Source organism: Taudactylus pleione, unplaced genomic scaffold, assembly GCF_031769625.1.
Source record: "Taudactylus pleione unplaced genomic scaffold, aTauple2 ptg000331l, whole genome shotgun sequence".
Lineage (NCBI taxonomy): Eukaryota > Metazoa > Chordata > Amphibia > Anura > Myobatrachidae > Taudactylus > Taudactylus pleione.
The window spans coordinates 3,437,640-3,456,516 of NW_028284732.1; positions in this window are offsets into that span (position 1 = coordinate 3,437,640).

The window sequence follows — 18,877 nt, forward strand, 5'->3', positions numbered from 1 at the left end:
GTTGACTTTGGCGGATTATTTACCACTGAATGTTGCCAAGGACTGTGGAAAAATCATTCATCCAATACTGGTAATTCTACTCGCCTAAGGGATACCTTATCCACATTTCTTTCATAAGTCAGTAAATGACTGTTTTCTATTTGGAAGGAGGATCCATTTAGGAATTATCACATATGTTTCACCTATACTTTTATGTGGCTTTTTTACATTAGCTTATTTCATTTTTATTATTTTTATATTCTTTTGTGTACAATTTCTTTATATGTGTTTGTAGTGTATTATTGCATTAAACGTTGCATGAGAATTATCATTCAAACTGTCCATTGTTAATCCTTTTTTTATATACATTAGTAGCACTGGAATCTTTTGTTTCTTGTTTATGTGTCTTTTAGGGGCTGACATCCCCTTATTTCCAGCAGCTCTCTGACAGCGCTTGGGTTCTGTTCTCTTTGATTTTAGATTAATGATAGCTACGCACTACACATTTATTAGGCCAGTTTGCAAATAATCGGGTGATCGGCCTAATTTACTGTATAGTGTGTATGAACAATCATTTTAGTGTCCACAAACGCATTCTTTCAATTATCCAATCGACCGGCCAAGAACGAAAATCATGGCCTCAATTTCCCAATATCGAGCAGTGTGTGTGCAATTTCGAAAATCTGCTGATATTTCCTATGTTTTCCTGTCACTATGTCATCCTCCTTGTGGGCGTACATATGCAAAATGAGTGTGGTGTGGTGGAAAATCGGTAGCTTTTTATAAAAAATTGCATAATGTTTAGCACAGAGATTAGGGCTGGCAATTTGCTGAAAAATCACCCCGTTCCTCATTCCAAACAAAAATATGTGACAGTGTGTAGCTAGCTTAAGTGTGGCCAGTCCATGAAGAGGGCATAATCAGCACTTAACCAGCTATAATATACATCATACGTAGGTATGAAATAATTCTGACCTATTTTGAAGTAGGGCCTGCTTGAGCTGAATGTTTTTATTTCAGATGTGGGATCCATTCCAGATCATTTGAGCAAGTTAGGGAGTATGGGGGAGCTGCAAAAGAACCCTGCATTGTCCTGGGCATATGTACAGATTGGCCTCCTTATGCACTGAATAGTGTATAATTATCCAGTTTTAATAACTGACCCTATAGATGGTCTATATTAGTGCACACCTAACAGTGCATGTTTTCCAGACCCCCTAGTTGGTGCATAAGTGTATTCATTACTGGATGACACATTTTAAAAGATCAACAGGTACTGCTAATTATGTCGTGACATTAAGGAAGTCTTAAAAACAGGCAACTTTAGTATTATATGCTATTTCTATTGTGGTCATCATGGTGTGGGCTTGGGGAAGAGTGTTTCCAGGCAACCGGAAACCCCCTCTGCATTTGCCTGTGCCTGTTGACCCTGCACATGTTTCGGGAGTGAGCTATGCAGAGCTTGATTTAAGATTAAATATGCCTGCTTCCAGGGATATTTTTTGCACACTGATGGTGATGATGAAGATTATGATGATAAGTATAAAAGCATACACATAGGAGTAAGGCACACAGCAAGATGCGTACAGCTTTGCAGAATTCTGACCATCTCTACATCAGCCCCTTGTGCACAAATTTAAAACTAGGCTTTTTCACTTCATTTAAGAGATTAGAACCCATAGACATATTCCACTGTGCCATGTGTTCTAGTCTGAGCACCGCTCTTCTCCTCTCTCCAAGGTCTTTCCTTATTTTCCTCTATGTTTCTCTCCAGCTCCCTCTGGTACTACCCTTACCAGCTCCATGGGGATAATACTGACTATTTGTTATGACAGATGCTGAAACCCAGAGTATTTACTCCCTGTGTGTTGTAAGGCGTGGAGAAAGGTAACTTAATCTCAGACCAGCTGCGTTCTCACCCAGAGAATTCCCCTATACCTTAGCATTTGCCATCACCATCACTACACTCGTTTTCCTAGCTAACACATATTCAAAATAACACACAGCAAGCTCTAGACATCATAGATACCAATACCTGAGCACAAATTTCAATGACACTGTGCTGTCTGGCAGGTGCATCTATACATGTCTAATACTCAGTTATTTGTAGTACAGAAAACTAGGACATCCATGCAACATGAAGTGTTCTCAGTCAAACAAATGCAATAAAACAGTCATAGGCAGCAGTAAATGATTTGTATGAAAAATAAGGGGGAAAGGAGTGGGGGCAGCATGCTCCTCCTTACAGAGGATACTGGCCCCGAACAGCACTGTCACAGGCTTGCGGGCCAACCCTCCAAGATACACCAATCTGAGAATCACTGCCCGTGACTTTTACAGGTTACCTGTACATCTGTGAGATGCATGCATGTATCTTAGTGTAAAATGCTAGATAAGTGTTTTTTTTTTTTTTTTTTTAAATGATGTGGGGTCCACCTCTAAAAGCACAACCAGCCCTGGACTTTGCATAGCCAGTCCTGGTTGTGTAAGTACAGGGGAAAAATTGTGTAGGGTTCCGCTATACCAGTGTGGTCGGGGAACAGGGGTAAATTACCCCACATGGGGTAAAAATTTAATTCCTGGGGGTAATGGACGGACAGCTGGGCATGCATATGAATCATTCTAAAATATAGAATGATTCATATGCATGACCGGCTGTGCTGCAGGGAGGCTCTAAGCCAGACGCCCACTGAGATGTTATTACCGGCTCCTTTCCTGCATCGCCGCATTAGCCGGAGGCTGGAGTTCTCTTCAGAACTCCAGCTTCCACCTCTCTCCATGCGCACTATGGGAGAGACGTCATGACGTCTCTCCCATAGTTCCGAGGAGCAGCCGGGCGGACAAGACGGCGGCGGTTGCAGGAGTGGGGATTAAGGTAAGTATTTTTTTTTCACAAGCGGTACTACAGGGGCATTATATGGGGGCACTACTACAGGGGCATAACTATGGGGCCACTACTACAGGGGCATTATATGGGGGCACTACTACAGGGGCATAACTATGGAGGCACTACTACAGGGGTATTTTATGGGGGCACTACTACAGGGGCATAACTATGGGGGCACTACTATAAGATTTCCTTCCTTTTGAATCAAGGGGGTAACGTCGGCGTATCTAAATATATTTTGGGGTAAAAGGTAAAAAAGTTCCCTGACCCCTGCCCTATACTTAGCGCAACCAGCACCAGGCTCTGATCCAGTCCTGATTCTGGAATTACACGGGAAAAAATGCATAGGGTTCCCCTGTAATTTCCACAACCAGCACCGAATCCTTTCTAGTGGGGGGGGTAATGTCACAGCCTGGTTCCCCAGTCAAAGCATTACTCCTGACCGCTAGTCAGCCCAGGCCAAGGATCCCTGGGGAGTTGGGGACCCCCCCAATAAAGGGGTCCCTTTTTTCCAGGGTACACCAGGCCTAGGCTGATAGCCCGATACTGTTCCCGGCATGCGTGGGCAGTGGGTTCCGGGTTGATAGTGTAGGTGTAGTGTAAAAAGATAAGTGTAAACATTGTCTTTACGAGTAGAACTGCAGGTCCCAGCAAGCCTCCCCTGCATGCTGGTACTTGGAGATCCACAAGACATTAAGGGCCCGCTGGTACCTGTAGTTCACTTGTAAAGAAATGTTTAAATAAATACAATACACCCACACCTTGACAGTATAGTTTTAATACATATATACACACTCACTCACACATACTCGCCTACATTACCTGGACTGGTCCTCTTCTCCTTGTAGGCATCCTTGGTCTTCGTAAAATAAAAAAATGGAAAAAAAAAACGACCCACAAATTAGGTACCACCCACGATGGTTTATAACTCCCGAATAAAGATCTCAGACACGGCTTTTCCCTTTGTATTGCCGGGTCTGGGAGATCATTGACTGAGAGATGTCAGCCCCCTCCTCACTCCGCCAATGAACGGCTCCCACCATTGAAGTCAATGGTGGGAACTGCAGAATCACCTTTAGTAACCCTGAAGCTCTCACCATTGACTTCAAAGGTGGGAGCCGTTCATTGGAGGCAGGGGCTGACCTCTCTCAGCTAATGAACACTGAAACCCGGCAAAACAAAGGGAAAAGCCACGTCTGAGCTCTTCATTCGTGGGTTGTTCTTTTACTTTACGAAGACCAAGGATGTCTACAGGGAGAAGAGGACCGGTCCAGGTAATGTAGGTGAGTGAGTGTGTGTATGTATGTATGAAAACTATACTGTCACAGTGTGTGTGTATTGTATTTATTTAAAAATGTCTTTACAGGTGAACTACAGGTACCAGCGGGCCCTTAATGCCCCACATGCTGGTACTTGTGGATCTCCAAGTACCAGTGTGCGGGGGAGGTTTGCTGGGACCTGCAGTTCTACTCGTAAAGGCAATGTTTACACTTATCTTTTTACTCTACACTTACACTATCAACCCTGCACCCACAGCCATGGGTGCCGGGGATACCCCCGGGCTATCAGCCTAGGTCTGGGGTGCCCTGGAGAGGGGAACCTCTTTATAGGGGGGGTCCCCAACTCCCCAGGGATCTCTGGCCTGGGCTGACTAGCTGACAGGAGTAATCTTTCGGCTGGGGAACCCGGTGATAGGGTTTCCCTGGCTGTGACATTACTCCCCCCGCTAGAAAGGGTCCGGTGCTGAGTGTGGAAATTACAAGGGAACCGTACGCATTTTTTCCCCTGTTCTTACAAAACCAGGACTGGCTATGCAAATTCCAGGGCTGATTGTGCTTTTAGAGGGGACCCCATATCATTTTATTAAATAAAATTAACACTTAAGCATTTTACAGTAAGATACATGCATGCATCTCACTGATGTATGCATGTATCTGTGTGAAATCTAACTGCTCATGCTGAAAATGAAAGCATGAAGCAGTTCTATTCATTTGGGACTTTGAAGTTCATTTTGAAGTGGGATTTGGTGTTCGATTTGTACATGAACATGCAAAATCGAACCAAATCGAATTTGATTTAGAAAAGTCTTTTAAAATTTAATTTTAGTAAATGTGGGATTTGATGAGGGATTTGTACATTTGATTTGATTTGATTTCAGGTGAGCTAAATCGAACATCAAATCGAATGTAAAATCGAACTATGATAAATATACCTCTGAGTGTCTCTCTGTATAAACAACCATTCTTTGATCACTGGGCCCGATTCAGACCCGCTCGCTAGATGCGTTCGCTCACTCGATGCGTATGCAAATTCGGCTATGGCAAGGCAGGCGATCGTACAGCAAGGCATTAACACACCCACTATGTCTTGGCGTGCGATCGCCCTGTGTATGCAGATGCCCACCAGCTTGTCTTAATACGCCCACTTATAAATGTCATCTCCAGGAAGTGTATGCAACCATCGGTAACATTGAGTACCATCGGAAGCGAACAAAGCGCTTGTGGTTGACCATACCCTACCGCAGGCACTTCAAGCACTTCAGTGTAAGATCCAGCCAGGTGACATGTACTATGACGCTCCATCTTAATTATGCACGCCTCTGGAACACCGTTAAGACGCACAGACACGCCTGCGTTCGCACCTCCACTCCCCTGTTTTCATAGAGCAACCCCTGTCACCACCCACAAACAGTTTGAACTGTCACTCATTCTGGCGGGGCGTTTTTAGACATGGGGTGATCGCTTAGTGATCGCATGTACCAGTTCGCGGAGGCGCGAAACATCAGCAGCACAGACCCTCACAAAAGATTCTTGCATACAACTGTACCAGTGGGAAAAAAAATACATGTCATTACCAATACAATATAATTTGCAGTTATGCCTCTGGGCTATGAAGGGAGGGGTTTTAGACACATTTGACATCTAAGGATTAGCTTATTTGTCCAGTATTGTGGGCAGTGGTATCTAAGACATCTCCCGATTATACAAAAAGAGTACTAAGCACATATTTTGGTGGTATAAAAAACTTCCCAGACCCAGGAGAGGGTTGACAGAGGAGGAGACCTATGTGCAGGCTTTCTGGTACTCCCCATCCCCTCTGGTCTTGCTGCTACATGTCCCAAGTAACTCTGGCACTGTGCCACATTTGGTGGGGAGCAGGACTTTGGCACGTGCATGAAAATGGAACATAACCTCCCAGCATGGGGGCATGACTGCGCATCACGTTGCCATTTTCCGGCATGATTGGGACATGCCCAGAGCTTCCTGAGCTGCTGGGTTGCCATCAGGGCCTCTCTCTAATGCTTAGTTCCATCCATTCCATTTTCAGCAAGTGAGAGAGAGACCACCAATCAACCCAACTCCCCACCCACCCCCGGGACTCTGTGTGTCCCGAGAATGCGCTGGCCACCAAAATCTGGACAGTTGGGAGATCTGCTATTTTAATTACTAGTCTTTTATTTACAAAATGGCAATATATTACGCTGTCAAATCATGGCCACTGCTGAGGTCATTTTTCTTTTATTTCATTTTTGAATCTGAGAGAAATGAAATGCAAGCTTGTGTGGGTTTTAAACAAACATATCTATAACTTCTCATCTTATCCTGTGTTCCTATACCTGTATATATTGTGAGTACAACTCTTCCCTGTAAATGTCCTATTACTCCATATTACCTTTGTCTATAACTCCTCCTATTACTTCACACAGCCTCTCTCCCTGTTTCTCTTCCTATTATGCTACATAACCTTTCCACATAATGGGTCTGACTCAGAGGTGCATGGGGGTTGATGCTGCATGCAAGCGGACTATGGACCTCATTCAGACCCGCTCGCAAGCGCCTATGCGCTCGCAAGCGGGTCGATGGTAGGGAAATTCTCTCACTCCAGGGCTCGCTACAAAAGGGGCGGCTGTTGATGTTGATCGACAGCTCCTGAAGGAACGCCTGCCGTTTGTAGGCGGCCCTACTGACATCACCAGTGATGTCAGTAGGGAGCTTCCTGCTCTGTTAAAACAGGAAGCTGCCTGGGGCTTGCGGTAGATGAGACCCGACCCCATGGGTCTCATCGCAAGCCCCGATAGTCGCGATGGGCTCGACCATCACCTAGTCACTCGCTAAAGCTGTGGGTGGCAACCCACAGCCTAGCGAGCGGCCAGGAGGCCGCCTTTCAAAAGAAAAGCGGCCGCCCTCTTTCAGAGCGAGTGCTCGCATTTTGCGAGCGGCTCTGAATGAGGTCCTATGTTTTTAATAGCTTGTGTGTCTGAGTCGCATTGTGTATGCTTCCTGATGGTTACCGCCGAGAGCCGCAAAACGAATTTGGATGCAGAGAGTGGCAATTTTGATGGGGGCATTTCTGGGTGGTAATGGGGGTGGCTAGCCAGATGCGGGTGTGTCATGGATGTGACGCAGTCAGTGACTGCATCTTAAAATGCAGTTGCACTGACAACAGCAACCATATTCAGAGAGAGGAATTGCACCTGTCATAGGGCTGGTACAATCTCTAAAGGTGCATTTGATGGTGCAACCAATGGTGTGTCTTAATGTACACAGGCAGTGGCAGATTAGCACCGCAGCCGGTGGGCGTATCTCTGCGAATCCTATCAGCTGTCGTATTAGGGTAAAGATGCAGTTGTGCTGCACTAAAAGAAGTTGGCACGGCTGCAAATTTGTGACATCTGAATCAGGCGCAATGCTTCCTATATCTCCATATAATAGCCTCTCCAACTAACTCTTGCTAGAAAATGTGGTTAAGTTTACCTAATCTCTGGTTAAAGTTAAACACAGGGTGTGGCCACTGTTTTGTGGAAAACTCCCCAGGAAAGCCCCAGGCCTCTAGGGCCTTATTGGGAGACAGCTCTTGTCGAGTGGTTTGAAATTTAAAAGAAATTAAATGTCACCAGAGAAAGTGCCGTGAATGTGGACAAAGGAAAGATGAAGGAAAATCAGTTAATAAAGAAGAAAAAGGTTTGGGAAGTCAATCTACAGTAGCGGGGAAAAAAGGGAACAGCAAATTAAACAGCTTCAAACTAAGAACATGAAACAAACTCAAGGATAGACGCAACAAATGCTGGAAAAATCAGAGTACACAGCAAAATTACAAAATGCACAGAATGAGAAACATTGTCCATCAAACACACCTGGAGGTTCATGTAAAGTTGGATGTACAGTACATTTTTTATTATTTATTTGTTCTGTGCATGTGCAGAAAAAAAAAACCTTATACCTATGTACAAGCTCGTCTTCATTTTATACTTACTTACCACTCCTTGCACTTAGGGGCATATTCAATTGGGGGCGAGGTTTAACGAGGCAAAAACCTTTTTTTGATTTACCACGTTCCAAGTATCCAATTTAAAGAAGTGGTTTTTTACGCAACGCAGGATTTTCAACATTGAAAACCCTGCGTTGCGTAAAAAAAAATTATACTTACATGTCCGGGGGTCTTCAGTGGTTTCCACGGCTCCCGATGGCCTCCCCTTCATCTTGTCACTGGGGAGGGAGTTGCTGGTAGTCCTAGTGACTACTGGGCAGCTCCAGGGGTGCTGGGAGGTGCAAGGGCTGCTGGGAGATTTCATTCTCCCAGTGCCAGCTACAGGAGGGGAATACACTTTACACGGCGGAGGGGGGGGATCACACACACCGGGGGTCACTCACTCACACACACACACACACTCACTCATACACACTTACAAACACTCATATACTCCCTGCTGCAGGAGACCCGGCTCCAAATGCTGGAGGAAGAAGACAGTGCTGTGGAAGGTAAGTAGATAAGGACTAAGCTAATTGGAAACTTGCAATTGCTTAATTAGTCATTAGGAGGGGTGCCGCTGAGGTCCCAAAGTATTTCCAGACCATTTTTTCTAAAAATATTGAGTTTTGGAAAATTGGTTGTGCTCTGGGGCTGCTCAAAAAAACCTCCCGCTGCTCAAAAACTAAAAAAACCTGCACCTAATTGAATAGCAAAAATCCCACACATGCAGGAAAAACCCTGCAGGTGCTGGATTTTTGCTATTTCTTGCACCTAATTGAATATGCCACAAAGAGCAGTGGAATGGGGAGGAGGGGGGAGTTTAGGGTAAATACAGTAATGATGTTGCACAATCAGAGGAGGAAGCAGCCACATATATGCCCTCAGGAGTATCTGTTGTAGACACTCTGCTCCTGGTGATGATGATTACCCTAGTACAGTGTTGGCTAACCTTGACACTCCAGCTGTTATGGAACTATATAACCCAGCATGCAGTGCTACAGTTTTGCTATTAGGGCATGCTAAAACTGTGGCAGGGCATGCTGGGATATATAGTTCCACAACAGCTGGAGTGTCAAGGTTAGCCAACACTGCCCTAGTACAAAATATTGGTTGCTCATGATCAACCAAATAGTTTTTCACAGATGCTTGTAAAGGGAGGGGCTAATTCTAAGCTAGAAAAAGGGTGCAGGAGGGAAAAAATAAAATTGTTTCTAGCTTAGCGTAAATTCGTCCCTTTACAAACACCTGTGAAAAACTATTTGGTAGATCATGAGCAATTACTATTTTGTATTGCTGTATGAGAGGCATGGATGGGACCAGCATTGGGAGGGTGTGCTGATTCCTGTAGTGTTATTTAGAGGTCTCTCGGGTACCTTCAGGTGAGTTGGCTCGCAACTTAAATATATGTATGTATGTGCATTTATCATGTGGCACAACAGTATGCAATCATATGACCCAGAGTGGGTGCTATTATCATGTAGGGTTAGGGAGGCCGGTACAGAGAAGTCTTGGCCTGCCCGGCACTTAACCATGTATTTGTATATATATGAAACAAAGATCACTGAATTTCTATTATCATGTAGTCTTATTGCTGGTTTTTTTGCAGTGTGCTGGAGGGAATTTGTTTTTAAAAACAACTTTTCTGATGATGATGCCCTACCTTCCTGAAAGTGATCTAAACACCTTAGCCTGTACTGGTTGGTGTAATTGCAGATGGACAAACATCTGCAAAAGCTGCATCTGGCACCAAGCTATAACACAAACTACAGATGGGACTGCGCTTATTTATAGAGCCCAATTGTGAGATGGCAGAAAATTAAGATAGCAGTCGGGTTTCCCAATAACATTAATTTAATGACAAATTACAAATTAAAATATACATATATCACAATACACTTCAATAAATATCATTAGGAGTATTTATATTACTAAGATCACAATATGGATAAATCGATCTATGTGCTTGCATTAAATATACTGAATAAAAACAGTCCCAAAAAAAACCCAGCTGATGGAACAATTAGATATTGCTGATAATTAAGTGGTGCTCCACTTGTATATTTATATGTGGAAAGTATCCCGTACAGAAAGTTCTGTGGAAATCACACATGTATAAACAGTTCCAAATAGGCAAAAGACGTAAGTATTTGTTTTATAAAGCTCTTGATGTCACAAGCTATAGCCGCACTTGGTGTTCCTGAACCACGGGATTGCTCTGGGAGATAGCCTGACTCAGGCAGCCCTGCTCCAGCAATATCGTCGGGCTCCTGTGTAATCCAGCTCTAATCCAGCACTAAGTGTCCACCGGGGTCTTTTGTAAACACCTTGTGTTACCCTGAGCGCTCGCTGCGTTTCCTTAATAAAGTTCTTATTCGGCACAACACTCCAGTGTCTTTGGCTCAGGTCAAAAAGTGCTGTAATCAGGGAGTCCCCTGGTTTCACCCCAACATATAGGGCTTTATCAAAGACTCTTGGATAGAGTGAGGTGTATAAAAGCTATGGGCCTAATTCAGAGATCTATGTTTATCACCATCTGTATTGGTCCATGTCACTGAATGTCTTTCTGCCATTTCATCTTGGATGTCATCTCGCCACTTCAAAGTTAATATTTCTAAAACAGAATTAATTATATTTCCACCAGCCAATAACAGTTACCAACCTGATCTCTCTATCACTGTTGATAGCTCGACAATCCACCCTGCGCCACAGGCTCGCTGCCTAGGTGTCATCCTTGTCTCTGAACTATCCTTTGTTCCCCACATTCAATCTGTCTCAAAATCATGTTACATACATCTAAAGAACATATCCAAAATTCGACCATATCTCACACAAGACAGAGCAAAAACTCTAATCCATGCACTCATTATTTCCCACATTGACTATTGCAATAGTCTCCTTACTGGTCTTCCCAAAAACAGGCTCTCGCCATTACAATCAGCTGCGAGGCTGATCTTCCTTGCCAAACGTTCATCGTCTACTGCTCCGCTCTGTCAGTCCCTCCATTGGTTGCCGGTTGTCTACCGTATTCAATACAAAATGCTTTTACTTACACATAAGGCTATTAATCATACCACACCAACATACATCTCTTCATTCATCTCAAAATATCTCCCAACTCGACCTCTCCGCTCAGCACAAGATAAGCGTCTCTCTTCCCCACGCATTACTTGCTCCCATTCACGGTTACAGGACTGCATCCACTCTATTGAATGCCTTACCATGCACAATAAGACTTTCCTCTAGTCTCCAATCCTTCAAGCTTTCCCTGAAAATGCACCTATTCAGGCAAGCTTATCAGATTCCAGAACCACCTTCATAGCTTCCATATATATTTACATCCCCTTTCACAGTCCACATACAACCTTACACATTGTCTTTCTTTCACATCCTCCTGACATTTGGCCAACATTCCTGTGTGACTGGATCATGCAGCCCACCAAGAAACTCTGCATTCTGGCTAGACCAAAATGTAATATATAGCACCTATCCTTGTGTATCAATACCTATTTCCCTATAGATTTTAAGCTTGCGAGCAGGGCCTCCCTACCTACTGTACTGTATATATCTGTCTTTTATTACCCAGTTTTGTTCTATTAATGTTTCCAATTATAAATCGCAATGGAATATGCTGCGCTATATAAGAAACTCTTAATAAATAATAAATCAGACAATGAACGTACATCTCCGATTGTTAGGGTCTGCGTCTGCGCAGGACCCGTCCGGCACATGTGCTGAATGGGCCCATGCTGCGGCGTTTGGGGGGCGGAGCTGGAGCGTGTCTGGTCACCGTTCCCAGAAACGGGGACGCAGATTCCAGGCCTCATATGTGAACTGCATCCGCTCAGGCAGGGGAAAGCTTCAGCTACCGTAGCCTGACCAAAGGAGCAACTGATTGTGATGGTGATCCCAGCCTGCGATGTCGGCCACAGTGTTGGGATCACAAATGCAGCAAGGTGTCTGACACCTCCTTTTGCATTGTGTGTGGCCCCTGAAAATCCATCTATCTCTGAATCAGGCACTATGTACAGAGGAACTGATTTGGGTCCAGAGTCTTCACAGTTTTAGTATAGGACCCAACAAAACTGAATGTCCACAAAAAAGGCTAACAAGTTACTTCACTGTTTTTTCTTTACATAGAAAACATTACACAAATGGTGTGAGAGATACTTCTTTTAAACAGTAACATAATAATCAGCCCTTCTTGATCCTTCTACAAACCCTTGGCACATTTATTTATAGGTACACCCCTTGTTTTGGTGCTTAAAACCTTTTGCTTATCATACTATTATTACTAGAAGTGTTCACTGTAATCTATTTCCCAAAGTAATAAAGTGATCATTATGAATTCATGTGTCTTTGCTTGTGGATATAATCCTGCACTAAGGGTAACTTAGCTTTATGATAACTTGGGATATCCAGACAACACTATTTTTTCTTGGCTCAGAATATTTGCTTAGTAACCAGTCCAGAAAAACTCAAACTGTGCTAAATTTAGCCACTGGGAAGAGCCTGTTAAAAATTGCTCAACAGGCATCACTGACACCCACAGAGGACACGCCATGCCCTTTATTTTTTCCACTAGGATCATGCAGGGTGGGACCTGATGACATCTCTACCAAGCCATAACAATGTGTCATAATCTGATTTCTGCCAAGGATCAACTCCTCCTGGGATGTGAGATGCCCACTGCAAAAGGCTTATACCTGGTGTGTGATCAGCCCAGTGTCAGGGATATAGCTCATTGGTAAGCGGCTTAATGACATCAAAATGTTTCATAGGCTGAACAGGTGAATGCTCAGTAGTATCAAGCAGAGCTGATGATGGGGCAGAGAGGACATTCGTCCTGAACTGGACTCACAGCACTTTTGTGACTTCTAGACTAGAAATCATATTTTTGTTTGGAATATGTGTGTACTATTGGCTATGGTATGGTAGAGTAATGGTACACACCAGCGGAGTGAACAGTCCAGTACTTAACCAGTGAAGTGGTTTATTCACAGAGGTGTAACTAGGGTCAATGGAGCCCAAAGCAAATAAAACAATGGAGCCACTTGAAAACTATGTGTCTTGTGGTCCCCCTTGTATTTTCTGTATAGTGCAACACTTGTATGTATTTTCTTTATAGTGAACCTCCTTGTCTGTATTTTCTACTACCCATTTTGTCTGTGTTTTCCTAATAGTGATTCCCTTTTCTGTATTCTCCTTATAGTGACGTCCCTTGTTTGTATATTCCCTATAGTGACCACTCCCCCTTGTCTGTATTTACCCTATAGCGACCTCCCTTTTCTGTATATGTTCTTTAGTGTCCCCCTTGTCTGTGTAATCCCTATAGTGACCTCAGGGGTCTATTTACTAAGCCTTGGATGGAGATAAAGTGAACAGAAATAAAGTACCATTCAACCAGCTCCTAACTGCCATGTCACAGGCTGTGTTTGAAAAATGACAGTTAGAAGCTAGTTGGTTAGTACTTTATCTCCAACCAAGGGTTAGTAAATAGACCTCTCAGTCTGACAGCTCCTCGCGTCCTCTTCTTTGGCCAGCAGCTGCTGCCGGGGTTGAGTCATAGGTGCAGCTGCAGCAGTGACAGTCTGGTCACATTACAGCTCTGCTGAATGCCAGTGACTGCACTTTATTATGGAGATGCTCTGGGGAATGGCAGGGGTCGATCCGGATTTACTTCGGCTGATTCCAACAAGCCAAGAGATATTTGCATCAGCAAGGGACTGCTTAGGCTGCAGGTTATTACATACGCCGCTGTGACTATTTCACATCCCTTTAAACTTTAAAGGAACCAATATGGAGACTGTGCAGTAGCCTTTTCCTGACTTCAACACCCCCCTCGCTACAAGCTCCATATTAACAAACATTGACTTTTTGATTTCTTATTAGCAACCTCTAAAAAATAGAGAGTTAGTCAAACAGGAAATTGTCTACATTTTAAGTGAGTTCCAGTCCACATTTTCATAGAAACATGGCAAGTGAATATGTCGTCATTTCTTTTGTAGGTACATCAATGGATCCCTTCTCCATGAGCTCACAGATAAAGTGATGCCCGATTTCAATATGCTTGGATATTCTGTGATGTTTGGCGCTGTGTGATAGATCAATTGCACCTCTGTTATCACACTCAATGTTGATAGTATCTACCATACTTATGAGACTTAATTCACTTAAAGTCTCTTTGAGATGTAGGGCTTCCTTGCCTAACTCTGTTAATATATAGGCAAAGAGAGAAAGAAGACTCTTTTTGGGGGGCACTCAGATAGTGTAGAAAAATAATTAAGATTTAACTTTTATTAGTTACAATACTAAAATGCAGGCTTTGCACGAAAGAAACATACAGCACATATAATTACAAAACAGTATTTGCCGGTAAAGGAAACTATATGAGACATATACACTCTTAGATGAGTGATATATTCTGGATGACGGCGAATATTGAAAAACAAATGTTCAGTACATACATCATACTTACAAAGTGTACTAACAAAGTATATATGCACTGAATGGTGAGTAAGTGAACATGAATAACCACGGGTATAAAGCATAAGGATCCGTGTGGTACTGATTGATATATAATACAAAATAAGGTTATATATTTTTGATATATAACCTTATTTTGTATTATATATCAATCAGTACCCCAATCAACAGCCTATCAATCCTGAAGTGTATATTATTTATACTCTTTACTGTGACAAATGTTAACAAAACATAACACTGCTTATATTTTAGATCATAATAGTAGCTTCCAGAAAAATGTAGGTACAGCTCATTTCTATAAGTACATATATGCCCATTCCTCCAGTACACACACATAAACATCAGCCACCAAATTAAAACCACTGAAAGGTAAACTGAATAATATTGATTATGTCATTACAATGGCGCCTGTCAAGGGGTAGGGTATAATAGGAAGCAAGTGAACAGTCAGCTCTTGAAGTTGATATGGTCTGTGTTGGAAGCAGGAAAAATGGGCAAGCGTAAGGATCTGAGAGACTTGACAAGGGCCACATTGTGATGGCTAGACAACTGGCTCATAACATCTCCAAAATGGCAGGTCTGGTGGGGTGTTCCGTGTAAGCAATAGTTAGTACCTGCCAAAAGTGGTCCAAGAAAGGACAACCAGTAAACTGGCGGCAAGGTCATGGGTGTCAAAGACTTATTGATGCTAAAAGAGTTAATGGTGGCTATGATAGAAAGGTGTAAGAGCAAACAGTGCATTACAGTTTGCTGTGTAGCCACAAACTGGTCAGAGTGCCTATGCTGATCCTTGTCCACCGCAGAAAACACTTACAATGGGCACGTGAGTGTCAGAATTGGACCATGGAGCAATGGGAGGAGATGGCTTGGTTTGATGAATCATGTATTCTTTTACATCATGTGGATGTCTGGTGCATGTGCTTCATTTAGGTGGGGAAGAGATGGCACCTGGATGCGCTATGGGAAACAGACAAGCCAACAGAGGCAGAGTGATGCTCTGGGCAATGTTCTGCTGGGAAACCTTGGGTCCTGGCAGTCATGTGGAAGTTACTTTGACACATACCACCAACCTAAACATTGTTTCAAACCAAGTACATCCCTTCATAGGCAACAATATTCCTCGATGGCAATGGCCTCTTTCAGCAGGATAATGTGCCCTGCTGCACTGCATACATTTTTCAGGAATGGTTTGAGGAACATGTCAAAGAGTTCAAGGTGTTGCCTCAAAATTCCCCAAATCTCAATCTGATCGAGCATCTGTGGCATGTGCTGGAAATATAAATCAGAGCCATGGAGGACTGAAAGGACTTAATGAATCTACTTGTAACATCTTTGTGCCAGATACCTTTACAGATCTTGTGGAGTCCATGCCTCGACAGGTTAGAGCTGTTTTGGTGGCACAAGGGGGACCTACACCATATTAGGCAGGTGTTTTTCATGTTATGATTGATCGGTGTATGTTCATGGGTGCAGCTCATTGTGCTTCTTTATGTATTATCAGCTCAAATGCTTTTTCCATTTTGCAGAGAGGAATATTAAATAGAAATAATCATGATTTCGATTTCCACCATGGGCCTCCCACAATCCAAAAAAACATACTGGTAGGTTTATTTGTCTGACAAAATTTACCCTAGTGTGTGTGATTTTAGGGAATACAGTATGTAAGCTCTACTGGGGGGACTAATGTAAATGACTAAATATTCTCTGTAAGGCACTATGGTATATGGGCCTGATTCAGAGATTTAAACAATGGTGATATTTATTCAGACTGATTGTGCATGCGTAAAAGCAATACTGCACACGTGCAGCGATTGGTTGTGATTATGCCACCATAGAGGATTTGCTTGCAAAGTGAGTGACTGGTAGTCAACAACTGGGGGAGGTAACAGTCAGTGCCAGATTAAGGTCCATATGGGCCTGGAGCTGAAACTTATGCAAGGCCTACAGTGTGCTTCCACAGGGGGTGTGACTAACAATGTTGGGGTTGTATATATGAGTACTATATATAAATATTAGGTTATTGGACTCGAGCGGCAAACGAAGAACCCCAAGCACTGCCAGTCTTTCCACACTACTATTCCTGACTCCCTGACACTACCAGGGAGATAAGAATTGTAAACAGAGACAAAGATTTAAAGTGCTATTGAGTTTGGGATTGTTGCACCTAGAGTCTGGGAGAGTACTGGGCATTGACTGGGGCACTGGTCATTATGTATGATGTCAGTGTCAGAGGGGTAGGTATTGGTAGGTAACTAGATTAGAGGATCTTTAAAGGAGCTGGTGTTTATGGAATGGTGTGACTGTGCCTGGCAATGCACAGAAGCTACGGAACATTGTGCCAGGAAACCATGATAAAATGTTACTTAGTGGCTGACAGTGCAATGGAAATTGACGGTTAGATTTTGATATAGAACAAGGTGAGTAAAGGAAATTTATAGAAAATCAACATCCATTCTATGTATTCACAGAGGCTTAACGTATAGGTATTGTCCTCTTCACCCATTAAGGTTTTGTATTGTCCTTTCCCTCCCTATGTTTTGTGTATTGTCTTCTCCCACTCACCATGATATGTAAAGTCCTCTGCCACTCTTCATATGTTTTGTGTATTGTCCTCTGCCCCCTCCCAATGCTTTGTGTATCGACCTCTGCCCCGTCCTGATGCTTTGTGCAGGGCCACCATCAGGGGGAGACTGCCGGTACTGGAGTCCCGTGCCCGAACACTTGGGGGACCCGTCCAACACCTGCTAATACCTGTTCGCCCACTACTACCCCCTGCAATGACAGACCCAGTGGCAGTATGCTGCTTACATGCAGCTGCACGCGCAAGTGCCCACCGCTATTCCCCCAGCCGGGCCCCCCTGCTGCACAATACAGTGAGTAAATGACTCAACGTGAGTCACTTCTCACCCAGCCGCGCCGCCGTCCCGCTCCACCTCTTGCATTGGCCGCTACCCTGCCCTCAATAAAGTTTTTTTTTTTTTACACTGAAGCGTCATGACATCACACCGTGCCGCTGAATGAGAGAGGAGCAGCGGCGGCCGGGTAGTGTGAGGAGCCGGCGTCCGGGGCATACAGGCTGACAGAAGAAGGAGCGAGATAGGTAAGTTAAATGTGTGTGTGTGTGTGTGTGTGTCCTTTCTCCCAGCCCAGGGCCAGGCCATTTTGTTGGAGTATTTAGTAAATTTCAGACAGTGGAGACAGTTGATGGGACAAAGTCTGGGAGAACCAGACTCAGTCCTTGTGCTTAATGGAATTCTCCCCTCCCATGCTGCCAGGCATTACTGTATGTCTCTGCATTGGGCCCTAATTGCACAGCAGCAGGGGGGGTTCGGGGAGAAGGGATGGAGGCCCTGCCTAGTTTGTCAGTCCCGGGCCCCATAATTTCTGATGGCAGCCCTGGCTTTGTGTTGTCGAAACCGAATAATTGGGTAAGACAGAATCTGTTTGGCACTCAGGAAAACCTGCACGACGCCATCTTGTGAATGGCAGCAAGACTCCATTTTAGAAAAGAAAGCTTACACAAGCGCCATTTTGTCAAAAATACATAGTACACAATCCACAGTGCAAAATTGATAAAAGTAGCAATTTTGCTACTCACAACGCAAAGTTGCTAAAAAGAAGCATGAACAGCTTTTTAACAATCTTCCCCTAACACCTACCGACGGTGTTCAGCAGACATAAAATAACTTTGCAACACATTAAAATCACCACAGACTTATATTTGAGCAGTAGCAAAGTAGTGGTGTTTTCCCTGCATTCACATTAACACATACGCGATGTAGCAAAAAGTAGCAAATTAGTGGTGTTTTCCCTGCACTTCATGTTAAACATAGGACAACACAAAATAGCGATTTAGACGCACAGCCAGCTTTTTAGTGACCTTTCCCAAACCCATACTGGCATGCTCACACACATACACAGAAGCCTTTCCAACTTAGTGCTGGTCGCTAAGTGCCCCACAGACCCTCAAACGCACAACGCAATTTAGTGTCATTTCTCCCCGCATACACATTTAAAAGCAATGGTCCCGCAGCGCAAAATCAATGATTATTACTTGGTTTAATCGCAATGTCAACATATAAAGAAATGAATGTTTTCTGTAACTATGGCTTGGTAAATGACAATTGGACCGTGTTTGGTGCCGTACTGATCTACTCTGTTCCCACAGCGTTCCGGTGGCATCGGTGAGAAGATCAGAACATGCGGCTATGAAATATGAATGTTAGAGAGAATAACTTCTTGAAATGTTGTATGCCATAGTTAGATTAGATTTATTAT